Source organism: Tachypleus tridentatus, chromosome 13, assembly GCF_004210375.1.
Source record: "Tachypleus tridentatus isolate NWPU-2018 chromosome 13, ASM421037v1, whole genome shotgun sequence".
NCBI lineage: Eukaryota > Metazoa > Arthropoda > Merostomata > Xiphosura > Limulidae > Tachypleus > Tachypleus tridentatus.
Genome location: NC_134837.1, coordinates 142641479 through 142656132, shown reverse-complemented (window position 1 = coordinate 142656132; position 14654 = coordinate 142641479). Strand labels below are relative to the sequence as shown.

Sequence of the window (14654 nt, the reverse complement as noted above, 5' to 3'; positions counted from 1 at the left end):
ACTGAAGCCCCATCTGTTGTACATCCGACAATATGATGGTTGAGGCTGAAACCAAAATCTTCAAGTTTCCTGGACACAATTTCTATTGTTCTAGCACTTGTTAAAGATCCACAGATTTTTGTTAATCCTAGAGACCAGTGCTTTTTATCACTATGAACATTGATATTGATGTAGCGTCTGTTTTGAATTGACGTATATTCATCAAGGGTCAAGGAATATCTAGCACCAGACTCAACCTGGACTTGAAAATAACTGCGTAATTCTTGCTTTTTCTGTAAAGCATAATTTACTACTATTTTTTTCACGCCTGAAACACTGGTTGGTACAGGTTTATCATATTTCTTTTTCTTGAGGCTTTCTTGTATAAAGTGACTAGATGCAATCTGTTTAAAGCTCAGTCCATCCAGACTAACTAACCTCGCAATCTCTTCATCAATGTCAGGTTTCTTGATGAAAGCATCCAATGGTCGTTGAACAGTGCCCTCAGTGTTAGGGTCAATACCATGCATCACACGTAGATGCTAAAACAAAGAAGAAGTTGACCCACCAATACATTTCAACTCTTTAGTACATATTTTACATTTAGCACCAGCAGTATTTTTTATCGAAGTGTTCCCAAACATTAGATTTCCTTTTTTTAAAACCTTTCCCCATTTTTGTGGTAAAAAATATAGTTCAGTGGTAAACGCTATTTATTTAGTTCCGTCTGTTCAAAATTTGGTGACAATGCGCAATATCATAGAAGCTATCGATTAAACCCGAGCCGAATTACTTGCGCAAGAATATATCTACGTCATCTGATTCACACATTTTTACGACTTTTAGTGAAAATAATCCCCTTTGGAACCCCACTTCAAAGTCATTTTTACAATGCTTTCAGAAGGTGACAACCATTTTTATCAATTTAGAACATTCTTTGAGTGTATTTAATAATATAATGTCATAATATTATAAAAGAAATAATTATGAAAGAAGTAATTATGACGTAAATAATAGAATAATTAATCACGACGTAGCAACAGCGTAGTTTTCGAAGTTTTCCCCTATCAATAATATTTTATGATATAATTGATATATTGCACACCAAATGCTCCCAATGTAAACTAAAATGCCACATAAAATGCCTGAAAATACTTCGAAAAAGAAATATATAATTATGTACGTAACGCAGGGCAATAATTTTTTATTTTTTTTTACCATCGAGTGACTCGATCTGCCATTATCGCTCATACAACTAGCTTAGCCGATTATTTGCGATTATCGAGATCGATTAACGGTTAAGCAGTAACAAGTCTTAACCGATTATTAATCGGTTATTTTTAACCGGGTGTAAGCCCTATTTTTAACTACTACACAGAGGAAGATACTGCTTGGGCAAAGGTTTAAAAACACATTAAAATTAGGTCATACATATAATATTTTACCACTATTCGTTGGTAAAATAGTAGCCCAAGAGTTGGCGGTGGGTGGTGATAACTAACTGCTTTTCCTCTTGTCTTACACTGCTAAATTAGGGACTGCTAGCGCAGATAACACTCGCGTAGTTTTGCGCGAAATTCCAAAACAAACAATTTATATAATTTTTAATACATCACATATATAAATACACAGAAAATATGATTAATAAAAAACAACATTAGAGGAGACGTCTATAAAGAATAACTAAAAAATGGTGTTTAAACGAAGATCTTTCTAATGTTCAGGTACAGTTTCAAACGTTCTTTAGATTACAATATGGTAAGATTGTCAGGAATATCGTGTTATTTTTTATTATTAATTTGTTCACTTCTGTAATATCTTCCTGTTTGACGTTCACGTCATCTACTTCTAAAGTTTCATCTGTTTTCTTCAATCCAGATCGTCAAGTTATGGTTTCAATGTCTCCTGAAAGATTCCTGAAACTATCAAAATAATCACGTTTTAGATCTCTTTAACTAATTTAAATCTTTCTTAAATCAATATATCTTACTTTCATTAATAATTCGACAGTTACGGGTGAGAAAAGGTGTTGATAAGGATCTGCCAAATCGACAATTTAATGTTTTTCATAAATGAACCATAAAAGTCATTACACTGAATTCTTTTTAAATTTTGTTAAACTGTTTTGGCATAGAAAAAACGGATTGCGTTTTTTTTTTAAGTACCTGAAATATTATTAAAGCAAAAATAAATGAAAATCAGTAAGACAAGCGGAAAAACGAATTATAAATGTAGATGTAAATATGTAATTATCTTTTATCTTCTCATGAGGCTTAGTTTTGTGACTACTAATAGTAAAACATTCTCTGAAGCACCAACGGGTCGTTATCGACCTAGTTCTATTTCGCATCATTATCCTCTGATATACCTTTCAAATTGTCTATTTGTTTCTTTTAAGCTGTTAATTACTGATAGTGGTCCACATACTCCAATATATTGGGTAATCTTATGTTTTTGCCTGTTAAAAGTGTTATGTGGGATGGTCGTAACCTAAAGATAGGTTTGCGTCAAAATTATTCTGAAACAAAATCAGTCAGCCTGTTGTAATACTTCGGTGTAAACCTTTTGTGTGTGTTCAATGGGTTATCTGCGCTTTACCCACCACAACTATTGTACTAACTTTATTGTTCAAGCTTTCCTTTTTTCTTTAGCTGAATGGTTAAAACTAATAAAGGGAAATTTGAAAACGCTAAGAAAACACGTCATTGTTTCAAAACATTTAAATTATCTATAATTTAAAAGCGAACTATTTGATAAACAAATGTAATAAACAAACAACTCCGGTAACACTCATGAGTTCATCTCGAATGTTAAAGTTTAATTAATATTGTATTTTAATTTCACCAAAATAATCCCAGTTATGAACTTTATTAACATGTTATATCTCCAGTTGCCTTTTTTATTACCTGTTGAAATTATGTCACGTTCGGTTTATTTACGGATGAAAAAATCACGTTATTTCTGCCTTCGTCTACTACACATTTGGTAATATTGAAATTTAGTTTTACATTTACTGTCCTTAAATTTTGAAAGTTAAGAAGTAGGTACAAACCTCCTGTATCCAACTTTTATGTAATGCTCAAATATATGTATATATAAACATAGACTGATATGAAATTTTGTGTAACAGTGTTTTGCGCTGATAAAGTACCTTTTCTTTTTTATCCTTTAATACCATTCTGCCTGATGTCTATACCAAGTCAAATATATCTTTGTTTATTAGGTAAAGAAGTAAAAACACTTTTCTCAAACCATCTACGTCGTTAACTTGTCGAAACTGTTGATGCGGTCATGTGGCCTTATACATCAGGGAGTCTAGGAGGTCACGTGAGTCATGGTTTCACAAACTGTAACCAGAAGGCAATATCAGTAGGAGAAATTCGTGATAACGAGTAACTCACTTGAAGTAAAAATGTATCTGAGGACGGTTGGTGTGAGAATTAATACTTTTACTAATAAAACAGAGAACAACGTTTCGACCTTCTTAGGTCATTTTTAGATTAACAAAGATACAATATTAGTAGGAGTTGTTTTACTAGGAACGTTTTGATAGGGGGAGTGTCAGTGACAAGCCTCTGAAAGACCCAAACCATCATTAAAGATCATTACTTTAAGTGGTAAGTCAATTATTTTGTTCAGTAGCAACGAGTCACATTAATTCCAGTGGAAAGTCAGTCATTTTGTGCATTACCAAGAATGTTGGAAATAGATTATTACTTACAGTAGAGTGTCAATAGTTTTGTTGAGAAGAAACGAGTCTAGAGACAGATGTCTATCTAGAGCGGTAAGTAAACTATTTGTGAAGAAGCAACGAGGTTGGAGATAGATCATTACTTGAAGTGGAAATTCAACTACTTTGTTCAAAAGTAACAATGGTGGAGATAGATAACTTCCTGCAGCAATAGGTCAGTTATTTTGGTTTAGGAGTAACAAGTCTAAAGAAAGATCATTACCTGCAGTGTTAGGTCAACTAGTTTTTTTTGGTTTTTTTCCAGAAGGAACAAGCCTGGAGATAAATCCCTACCTGCAGTTCTAAGTCAACTATTTTGTTCAGAAGTAATGGAACTGGAAAAAGATAAATAACAAGTCTGGAGGTAGATCATCACTTCAAGTGGAAATACAACTATTATGTTTAGAAAGAACAGTTTTGAGAATGATCAGTAGTTCCAATGGAAAATAAACTATTTTGTTCAGAAGAAATAAGTCTGGAGAGAAATCACTACCTCCTACAGTAAATCAACTGATTTTCTAAGATAGAATAATTTTAAAGACAGGTTACTATTTGCAATGGCAAATACATAATTTCTTCAGCAGAAACAAATCCAAAGAAAGCTCAGTACTGGAAATGGTAAGCCAACTATTTATATCATTGAAACAAGACTGGAGACAGATCACTACCTTCAGTGGAAAATCAAGTGTATGGTTGAGTGTGTGTGTGTTTGTATTTTTCGTATAGCAAAGCTATCTGCTGAGCCCACCGAGGGGAATCGAATCCCTGATTTTAGTGTTGTAAATCCGTAGACTTATAGCTATACTCGCAGGGCGAACATGTGGTTGAGAACAAGAAGTCTTGAAATAAATCACTACCTGCAGTGTCAAATGAACAATTTTCTAGAGACAAATCACTACTTGCATTAGTAAGTGAACTATTTTGTTGTGTAGAAAAAGTCATTAGACTGTTTGCTAAAAAAAGTGGTAGGTGAAAGTTTTTGTTCTCTATGAATCTTAAGAGTGAAAAAGATAACGACCTGTTGTGGTATATGAAATATTTTGTTTAGAATGCAAGAGTCCAGGGAGAAATCACTATTTTCAGAGGTAAGTCAACTATTTTGTTCAGTAGCAACAACTCTGGAGAGATCACTTCCTGCTAAAGTAAGTTAGCTGTTTTGCTTAGTTGGAATAATTCTAGGGACTAATTGCTATTTCCCGTGGTATATGAAATGTTTTATTCAGTGAAATGAATCTAAAGAATGCTCAGTACTTGCAGTAGTAAGAGAAATAGTTTATTTAGCAGCAACATATCTGCAATATTTCACTACCTACAGTTGTAAATCAACTGTTCTGTTCAAAAGTTATGAAACTGGAGAAGAATAAATAACTAGTCTGGATATAGATCACCATTTTGAGTGGAATTTTAACTATTTTATTCAGAAGGAAGGAGACTTGAGAAAGATCATTAGTTACAATGGTTAATCAACTATTTTGTTCAGTATCATCTTCAGTGGGTATAATCATAACCTGCAGCAATAAGTCAACTACTTTGTTCAAAAGGAACACATAATTTTATGTTTTTTGAAATTCCCCCAAAATATTTTTTCAGGTTCTTTATTTTCTTTGTACTTGTATATTATAGCTTTCATAATTTAAAGAACTTAACATAAGCATGAAAATTCACGACCAAATAGAACAAATTTTCACTCTTTCATACACGTTATTTTTACCATCATTAGATGACGTGAGTTTTGGATTTTTGTGCAAAGCTAAATGAGTGCTATCTGTGCTAGCCGTCCCTAATTTAGCAGTGTCAGACTAGAGAGAAGGCAGCTATTCATCTCCACCTACTGCCAACTCTTGGGCTACTCTTCTACCAACATATAGTGGGATTGTCTGTCATCGTATAACTCCCCCCACTGCTGTAAGGTTGAATATGTTTGGTAGGACCCTCAGATTACGAGTCAAGTGTCTTAATTACCTGGCTGTGCCAGACCTAGATGGCTTGTAATTAATAAAAAGAAAGTTTTTCTTGTCAAAATTTACTTTGTGCACTATAAATATATAGGTTTAACACCACAGAATTTTCCTATTACAAGTATGTGTGTCTTAAAGATATAATTTACCTTCGTATTATTTTAGAAAAAAGGTATAAAAAGAAACCCAGTTTTTCAACAATTAAACTGAAGACCATTGACAAAACACAAATATTTCATTTACAAAGCTTAATAAATAATTTCATAACAGTTTTTTTTACATCTATTATCAAAATTTAAAAGCATGAAAAACTTTCAAAAGCTCTCAAGATAGTTAGCTTTCAAGACTGATGATGGCAGTAAATGCTATCGTCCTTTTTGTTATGTAAGTAAATAGAAGGTAGTGCTTCTCTGATTTCTTAAATAATTTTTCATATAATAGGTAGAAATAAAATATATATATATATATATTTTATTTCAACTGTATGGAATCTAAATAACAGGAACTATGCATATTATTTGCAATGATATTTAAATATTATTTAAAATACTTTATAAATAACTTTTTCAGACCTCATTTTAACACCATTATTTTGTATTTATTTTAAATAGACTTAAATACTAACTTAACATGCATATGATAAGTGCAAAATTAAGATCTTATAACTCCCTGGTATTATTTGGCATTTATTTCAAACAGACTTAAGCTGGCATGGCCAGGTGGGTTAAGTCCTTTGACTCATAATGTGAGGGTGAAACCCACTATTCGTTGGTAAGAGTAGCGCAAGAGTTGGCAGTGGGTGGTGATGACTAGTTGCTTTCCTCCTAATCTTATACTGCTAAATTAAAGACAGCTAGTACAGATAACCTTCGAGTAGCTTTGCACAAAATTCAAAAACAAACAAACGATCAAACAGACTTGTATATTCAATATACTATTTAAAAAATACAACTACTTATACCTGATCCTGACCTATAAATGTTTCGTTATAATATGTGAACAAAATTATAATTTTTTTGTAATAACTTGTTAATAAAGCAAGTTTCATTCATAATTAGTTTTAACTTGCAATGTGCAGTATTTTAGTTTGCAATGTCATATGTTTGTGAAGAAGTTAAATTTAAAGCTGTATTACATTCCAAGGAATTAGTAAACCAACTAATTATCTGTGAAGATAATTGTCTTGATTTAAAAATTTGTATTTTATTTAGCATGGATTTGTAACTTGTATTAAAAGCTTATACCTTTTGTGAAATTTCACATTCAACAGTTTGTAGCCCAATTTCTAGCATTATGTCTTCATAAGCCATATCTCTCAAACTTTTCAGCACTAGCTTCAGAAGTTTGTGCCTTCATATTTTTACTGAAGAGTAATTAGAAGTTAACAACAATAACAGAACTGTTTCTGCTTATATTTGGTACAAATGATGTACTTGGTACTTATCTAATGAAAGTGAAGTTAAATAAAAGTATAATAACAGCTCCATCAGTATACCTAAAAGTAATTGAGTACAAACTTTGAGAACTACTATAGGTAATAACACAAATGCATCATTTTGAAATTTACTTGTGCATATATAATCCTCATGACTTCATTATGTACCTATTCTGTTCTTCCTAACTTTTTTCTTGTTCTTTTTTTTTCTTGTTCTTTTTAATTTTGGTATGGTGAAATTTATCTATATATTGAATCATTAACAGAAAACTTTCTAGGCACAAGAAAAAACACTTCAAGAAACAAATACAACAATTCTGTAGACCTTTCAATCAGAGATGCAGTTGTACACTAGTTTTTTTACACAAAACATCTTTTCATTTTTAACACTAATTTGTTATCCCATTTTTTCATATCACTATGGCTGATTTTATCTAGAATCAAATTAAGCTTATGAACAGAGACTGTATGAGCAATATTAAAAGACATATTTATGTTTAAAAAAAATGATAGCTTTCTAAAGAGTTAGGACAATTGCAATAATTTTTTTTATTATTAAGTTCTTTATTATTTGATTTAAACTGTAGTGACAGATATTTTTATATACATGTTAAACAGTTCTTTTTCACCATAAGTGAAATTGAAAGAAAAATTGTTACATGCAGGCCTAATTCATTCTTTAATTGGCCATATCCTCTATTATAATGAGCAGTTTTGCTAGTGACACAAAATATATATTTTATTGGTTGATTCAAAAGGTTCTTAAAGCCATTGTATACAGTATAGAATTTGCTACCATACAATATTCATATGTAGCTTTATTTTAAATATTAACAGTTTTCTCCTTTCTTTTTTCTTCTACATTTTTCATTTGTATATTGATAACATCTAAGTTAAATGCAAAACAAATGAAGTTTGGTATGAATAAAACATAAAGCAGTGTTTCTAAACTGAAAATAATGTTAAAGTTAAATTTTTGGTAATCTTGTCATTGTATTTTTTATCTAAATAATAAGGGTTAATTTCTTTAATTTTATCAGTTTTATTACTTTTTAACATTAAGGAATAACTTTTTTACATTTTGTTTTGATATTCTGTGTTTATTCTCTTGTTAATTTTACTTTTGGACACTTCATGACCATAAACTCCAGGATAATTCAGATGATCAAACAAAGTTAACAATACAAATTAAGTGGATGATGAAGAAGAGAGAAAGAGATAATTTTTTGGATTAAACGTAATATTCAGGTGTTAAGTTTTATCATTTATAAATATAATATAGTAAATATAACAATTATTTTTTATTATGTATTAAGAGGTTAATTCTTCGTAACTTTACTGTAATATCCTAAATTTCTTACCGTAACTTTTGGACACAGTATGGCAGCATATTCTTCCTAATATTTAATAACAAATAAAAAAAAATGTAATAAATACAAAGTAAATGAAGTTCAAAATGAATACAGTAGGAAAAAAACATTTATGAAAATCATAAAAAATTAAATTGTCTTATGCTTGTCCAAATTTGTTTCACTTCTTTGCTTTTACACTTTGAATTATAATTGGGATAATAGAATGGTAGAAAACCTTGAATATCATGTTAAGTTTTTCATTTTATGAATATCTTTTGATAGTTTACTTATTTATTAATTTCAACTAAAAAGCACATAGTAAAAGATAATCAATTGTAATAATAACTTTGTAAATCAAAATATTACTTTTTAAATTTACTTTCATAAAAGAAGATTGATATGATTAATTATGAAAGTCACATAAAAACTAAAGTTTGATAACTGGCAATGAAAAAACATTTAATGTCATTATTACAGCATTGGTTATGGTCAGAAATGATGATCTTACTTTGACTCTGCTAAAGAAATTACAACATTTCAACATTAAAGAAATTAAAATATTTTTTTAAAGTAAATCACAGATTCCAATCTCAAACTCTTCAAAAATGGCAGTCTCTATTATTGTCAATGGCAGCTTATTCCATTAGTTAAATTACCATTAAAAATAAATGTTTTATCAGGGCCTAGCCTGTCTTTTCTAAACTTTAAACTTGTGACCTGTTGTAGAATTACGTTTAGAATATATAACAATGGAATTAGAGGACTTTGATTAATCACCCAGATAGTCGTATAAACTTCAATAAAATCACTTCATATTCTTCTCACAATAAAACATATTTTAACCTATTTCTATAAAATCATCTGCGTAACCTTTCTCTGGACTGTTTTCAACAGGTCATTATAATTTTAAATAAGGCCACCAATCTGTACAAAGCATTTCAAGTGTGACTTCAAATCAACACACACACACACACACACACACACACACACACACACACACACACACACAACAACTTCAGGTACTTATTCATTTATGTAACAAGATCCTTTTGTTCAGTCATAGTTCCATATCAGTATTGTTCACTTAAATAACAATCAAAGGTCCAAGTTCTGGTCAGAGTTTTATCCTGTCTCCTGATTTTCAGTCTAAAAGTTATTCACAATTAAGCTATTTGATTATTTTCCCACTTAAGTTAAATCTTATTTTGCTTCAAGTTATTGTTAAAAATGTTTATTATTCCACATGAGCAATTATTATACATTTTTCTTAATTCCCTGGAGCACTTTACAAAAAGTAAAAGTACCATCTACTATCCTTGATAATTGGATTCATTTTACCTTTAATAAAAAAGAGAAGACAGTGTTAGATGCCTGCCAACATTCATGTCAAGTCATCCAGATCCATTGTGGTCTCTTCTCCAGTTCCTCTGGTGTCGTGTAAAAGTCAAGAAAACATGTCACTTGTTTATTTGTGCACAAGAATGTAGAACAAATTTCATCAAAGTTAGATATTTGTAAACACACATCTTTTTACAAATGGAACCAAAATATTGAAGTTAATTTAATGTCAACTGAATATGTCAGAAAGCAGCTGTTGTTAGGTGGTGTACCAATCACCAAAATCTACCTGTCGTGGCTTCTCATACTGTCAGTACATAAGTATAATAATCAATGACAAACATTATAATATCTATTACAACACTTTAATTAGAGAATTTCTGTTCTATAAATTCATTCCTGTTGTAGTTTATCACTTTTAAGTAACTGGTTTGTTTCAATGTAATAGTAGTTCTGATTAGTTACACAATCAACATTCTTTTCATTCTTGCAGCTGACTCTTGGCAACGTGGAAGTTGTTTTGCAACACGTTTTGTTTTACTTGATATAAATCTGATTATCTTTTATCTTCTACATTTAACAAACAATCTGTTATCACATATGAACATGTTTTTATGGTCTCATAAGCCTATCTCATCCATTATGCTCTGCTCTCCAGTTCCTCAGGTATTCTGTAAAAATCATGACAACAACCTGTCAGTTGTCTGTGTCCTTACAAAAAGGTATAGCAAATTTTATCACAGTGAGTTGTTTTTAAACACAAACGTCTTTCTACATGTGGAAACAAAATATTGAGGTTAATTTAATTCCAACAAATGTGTCAGAAAGCAACTGTTGTTAGCTGGTGTGTGAATCAGCAAAATATACCAATTAGTGACTTCTTTTGTACTGTCAGTGCATAAGTATGGTAATAAATGACAAATGTTATAATGTATATTACAACACCTTAATTAGAGAATTTTTGTTTCTTAACATTCTTTTCATGTGGTTTTGTTCTCTTGAGTGTGATGAATTTATCATCACATATCTACTTAATATTGATGTTTAAGTTAAATCTATATTTAGAAATGCACATAATTTGTACTGTTAAATCAGTATTGCAAAATTCCTGCATATCCACCAACACCGTAGAAATTTTTTGAACTTAAAATAAACAATATATGTGTGTGAATGTAAACATTGGTGTATCATCTGTGTTAATGCATAAGCTAAACTTGAGAATCCCCTCACAGCTATAATTATATACAAGAAATACAATGTGCCATAAGACAGTATATATTGTGGGTTTGTTATAGTTGGTATGCTGAAAACCCTGAAAGCTATAAGCAATTGTTATAATGCTTATTAACTTCAGATAACTGACTAGGAACATTTACAGATTTGGAAAATTACAAACCATTTGACTTCAGTGGATTCGTGTTGGACAATTGTATTTTTACGAAATCATTATATAACTTCCTTGGTAGATAATTTGATGTGTGGTTGATGAAGAAAAAAGAACAGAATTAAGTGAATTGTTTCTATGTCAACTCAAAATTAATTCACTTGTCATGAATCCTCAGTGTGATATCAGGGAAGTTCCAGTCTAGATAGAAGACTCAATATTGTTTGTAAGTTCTTAAAACTCTTGTACATAGATCGTTATATGTTATATCCATTATTGTAAATTGTATCATTGTTTGTATATTCAAATGTATTTGTTTTTAAAAAGAAACACTGATCATTCTTGGAAAGTATCATAGATTGGATACATACTGACATTTATTTATCTTCTAACTTATCATTTTACTCAGTTTCAGGCTATTGAAAGTTATAACATGTAATAGAAGTTTATTTCAATGTAACAGTAGTTCTGATTAGCTAGATGATCAACATAGTTTATTTTCCAAGGTTGACTCTTGGCAATATGGAAGTTGTTTTGCAAAATACAGGTTTTTTGTTTTATTTTACATGACATAAATCTGATTATATTTTATCCCCAACTATTAACAAACAAACCATCATCACACAGAGACTTGTTTTTAAACTATGATCTCATGGGTGTATCTTGTAATCAACATCAATACCCTTTCATTTGGAACTTACTGGTTGTTTGTAAGAAAATATGGATTTGAACTTTACAGCTAAAATCTAGTTTCATACAGAGAATACTGAAGTGAAACTTTCAGCCTGAAATTATCTTATCAGTAGAGCTGGGTAATTAAATTGTTTAATCAAAAGTATAATGTCATTAATTAATTAATCAGACTTAGTGTTTCCATTCATTACTGTTTTTAGTTGTTTCTAGTATTTTAAATATTGTCATTATGATTTCCCATCATGTTAAATTAATTAAGGTTGTATGGATTCATGTATGTGTATCACAACTCATAATGGTAATTAACTAATCAAAATTACTGTTTTCCTTTTTTTTTTTCAATTATTGAAACATAAGTACTTAGTGTGTAAAATTAATTGGTTAGCAAATTTGAATATAGAGATCAGAAATGGTTACAAATTGTAAAAAATCAAATTTGGAAGGTATGAGAAAAGAATTGGCAGTTGTGCATTTAGCATCTGAGTTATTTGGAAACACTGATTATAAGTGGAAAATGTTTAAATGCTAAAGATAAATATATTCCATATAGAAAGACAAAAAAAAGTGGCTGCAGGCAAAAAAACAAAGTTGTGTCAAAAAAGGTATAAGGGATAAAATTCAAGAAAAGTGTAACAGATTTAAGAAATTTAAATTGGATGTTATGATAAGAAAATTATAAGATGATAAAATTGTGTTTTATCATAACAAGGCTACATTGGGCTAATTGCTGTCTTCTGAAGGGAATTAAACTGTTGGTTTTAGCAATATAGATCCAAGGACTTACAGCTGTCCCAGCAGGGGAAAAATTGTAAAAGATGAAGATAATTGATCAAGCAGAAGAGGAAGATCTCAAAGATTGGTTCATTTTATTTGAAATTTCACTTAAAGCTACAAGAGGTCTAGTTGCACTAGTTGTCATATCTACCAACTCTTGGGTTACTCTTTTGTCATTGAATAGTGAGTTTGACTTTCACATTATAATGCCTTCACTGCTGAAAGGACAAGTATATTTGGTGGAACAGAGATTAAAACCAGTGACCTTAAGATTTCAAATCAAGCTCCCTGACCAACTGACCATAGCAGGCCCAAGTATAAAAGAGGATGTATGAAAGAAAATGGGTTAGCTGAATATGCAAAAATTAACAATGAGGATTTATTTCAATACATCAAGGGTAAACAAATGTAGGGATGGAAGTAGGACCTATTAGGAGATATCTGCCACACTATAGTGGTGCAGTGATATGTATGCAGATTTATAACTCTGCAGTTTGGGTTTTGATACCACTGGTTAGCAGAGCACAGTTAGCCCACTGTGTTGCTTTGTGCTTAATTTCAAAAGACCATAGTTGCATTATTGAATTATGCTTTGTGGAAAGTCTGGTTAGAGATGTTATGTGCCATCATATGACAAAGTTTATAATTTTATTTCATGTAACACAAATTGGTTGATAATATTGTCATTGCAGTCTTTTATGCAATGCATTATTTTAGATTATGGTCATGAAATTTGCTTCATCTGTAACATTTGAAATGTCAAAAGCAAAAGTTCCCAATATTTTAATGTAAATACATTAGTTTTGATTAAAAACATTGATAAAAATATTTTCAACAATTAACTGGCAAGTTCTGATGTCAATTTTTATTCCCAAGAAACCATTGTCAAAAAGGTTGTTCTGTCCACTGTGCACCTTTGAATAACTTTTTTTTTCCAGCTAGCTTTGGTATTGGTTTTGTAATTGGTACATTTCATCCAGTTATATTACTGCATCATAATGTTTTCTGGAATTATTGTGTTACTGAATGTCCATTCCAAATCAACAGTATAATTATTCTTTTCAATTTTCTCTTCATAAAATGAAAGTAGATACTTCTACCTCTTGATTGGATCTTTGGTAATAATTTTGAATTAAATATTTGATAAATTCATACCTGAAAAAATACAGGAAAACATTTGGTGTTGACAGAGAAAATAAGCATGGCATAAAAATGCTGCTTATTTTTTATCAAGTACTTTTACTAACCTCTAAAAGTCATTTTCTCATAATAAGTGTTTCTGTATCAAATGCCAACTTGAGTTAATTTCATCTTCATCATCAACATGGTGCAAATGTTTGAAATTTTCTTGGTACATGGTCAAATTCTTTTTCTCTTTTGCTTCTGGAAAGAGCATGAGATTTTACTATTCAGCAACTAACATTTTGACTATTTAATTTATATATTTTAATAAATGTTTATCAGTAATAACTACTGTGCTAAGTAATGTAGTAGAATAATTATTATACAGTAGAAGATAGCAGAATGTAACTTGTAAAAATCATATTGAATAAAATCTGTTTTTCAAGCTGATATTTTCCTTGTATTTATCTAGTGTTCTACTTTCAAAACAAGGATGTCATTATTAAAAATTCATAAATGGGTAAATGTAAAAATTCAATTACATTCCATAAGAGCCACAAACTTGTTTAAAACTTCCCATAATAATATTTGTTTGAGAAGTCAAACTTTTATCCCTATGCTTGATTAAATCTTTAGTCTACACAATATCCACCTTCCTATATTATTTTTATTGTTTATTTTTTTATTTTAATAAAGTAAAATAACACAGTTATGCAGCCACAAATTTTACTTTTCCTTAATATTTTAAATGTGATGATAAAAAGTGTTAATAGTCAAACTTACAACACCTATAAGAAATATTGTTATTATCAAGTGTCTGTTTTGTAGACACATTTACACATTCTACATGGTTACTTAACATAAACATCAATTATGACAAATTTGTTAA

At 30.2% G+C, this 14654-nt stretch overlaps 1 long non-coding RNA gene across 1 annotated transcript in view; it reads left to right on the top strand.

Annotated features, from left to right (window-relative positions):
* Positions 1-3103: 3103 nt before the first annotated feature.
* Positions 3104-14654, top strand: part of LOC143236942 (uncharacterized) — a 32409-nt gene continuing 20858 nt past the window's right edge. The window contains exons 1-2 of the long non-coding RNA XR_013019814.1: positions 3104-3596; positions 3975-4616. This is a non-coding gene — a long non-coding RNA (uncharacterized LOC143236942). The remainder of the gene's footprint in view (positions 3597-3974; positions 4617-14654) is intronic.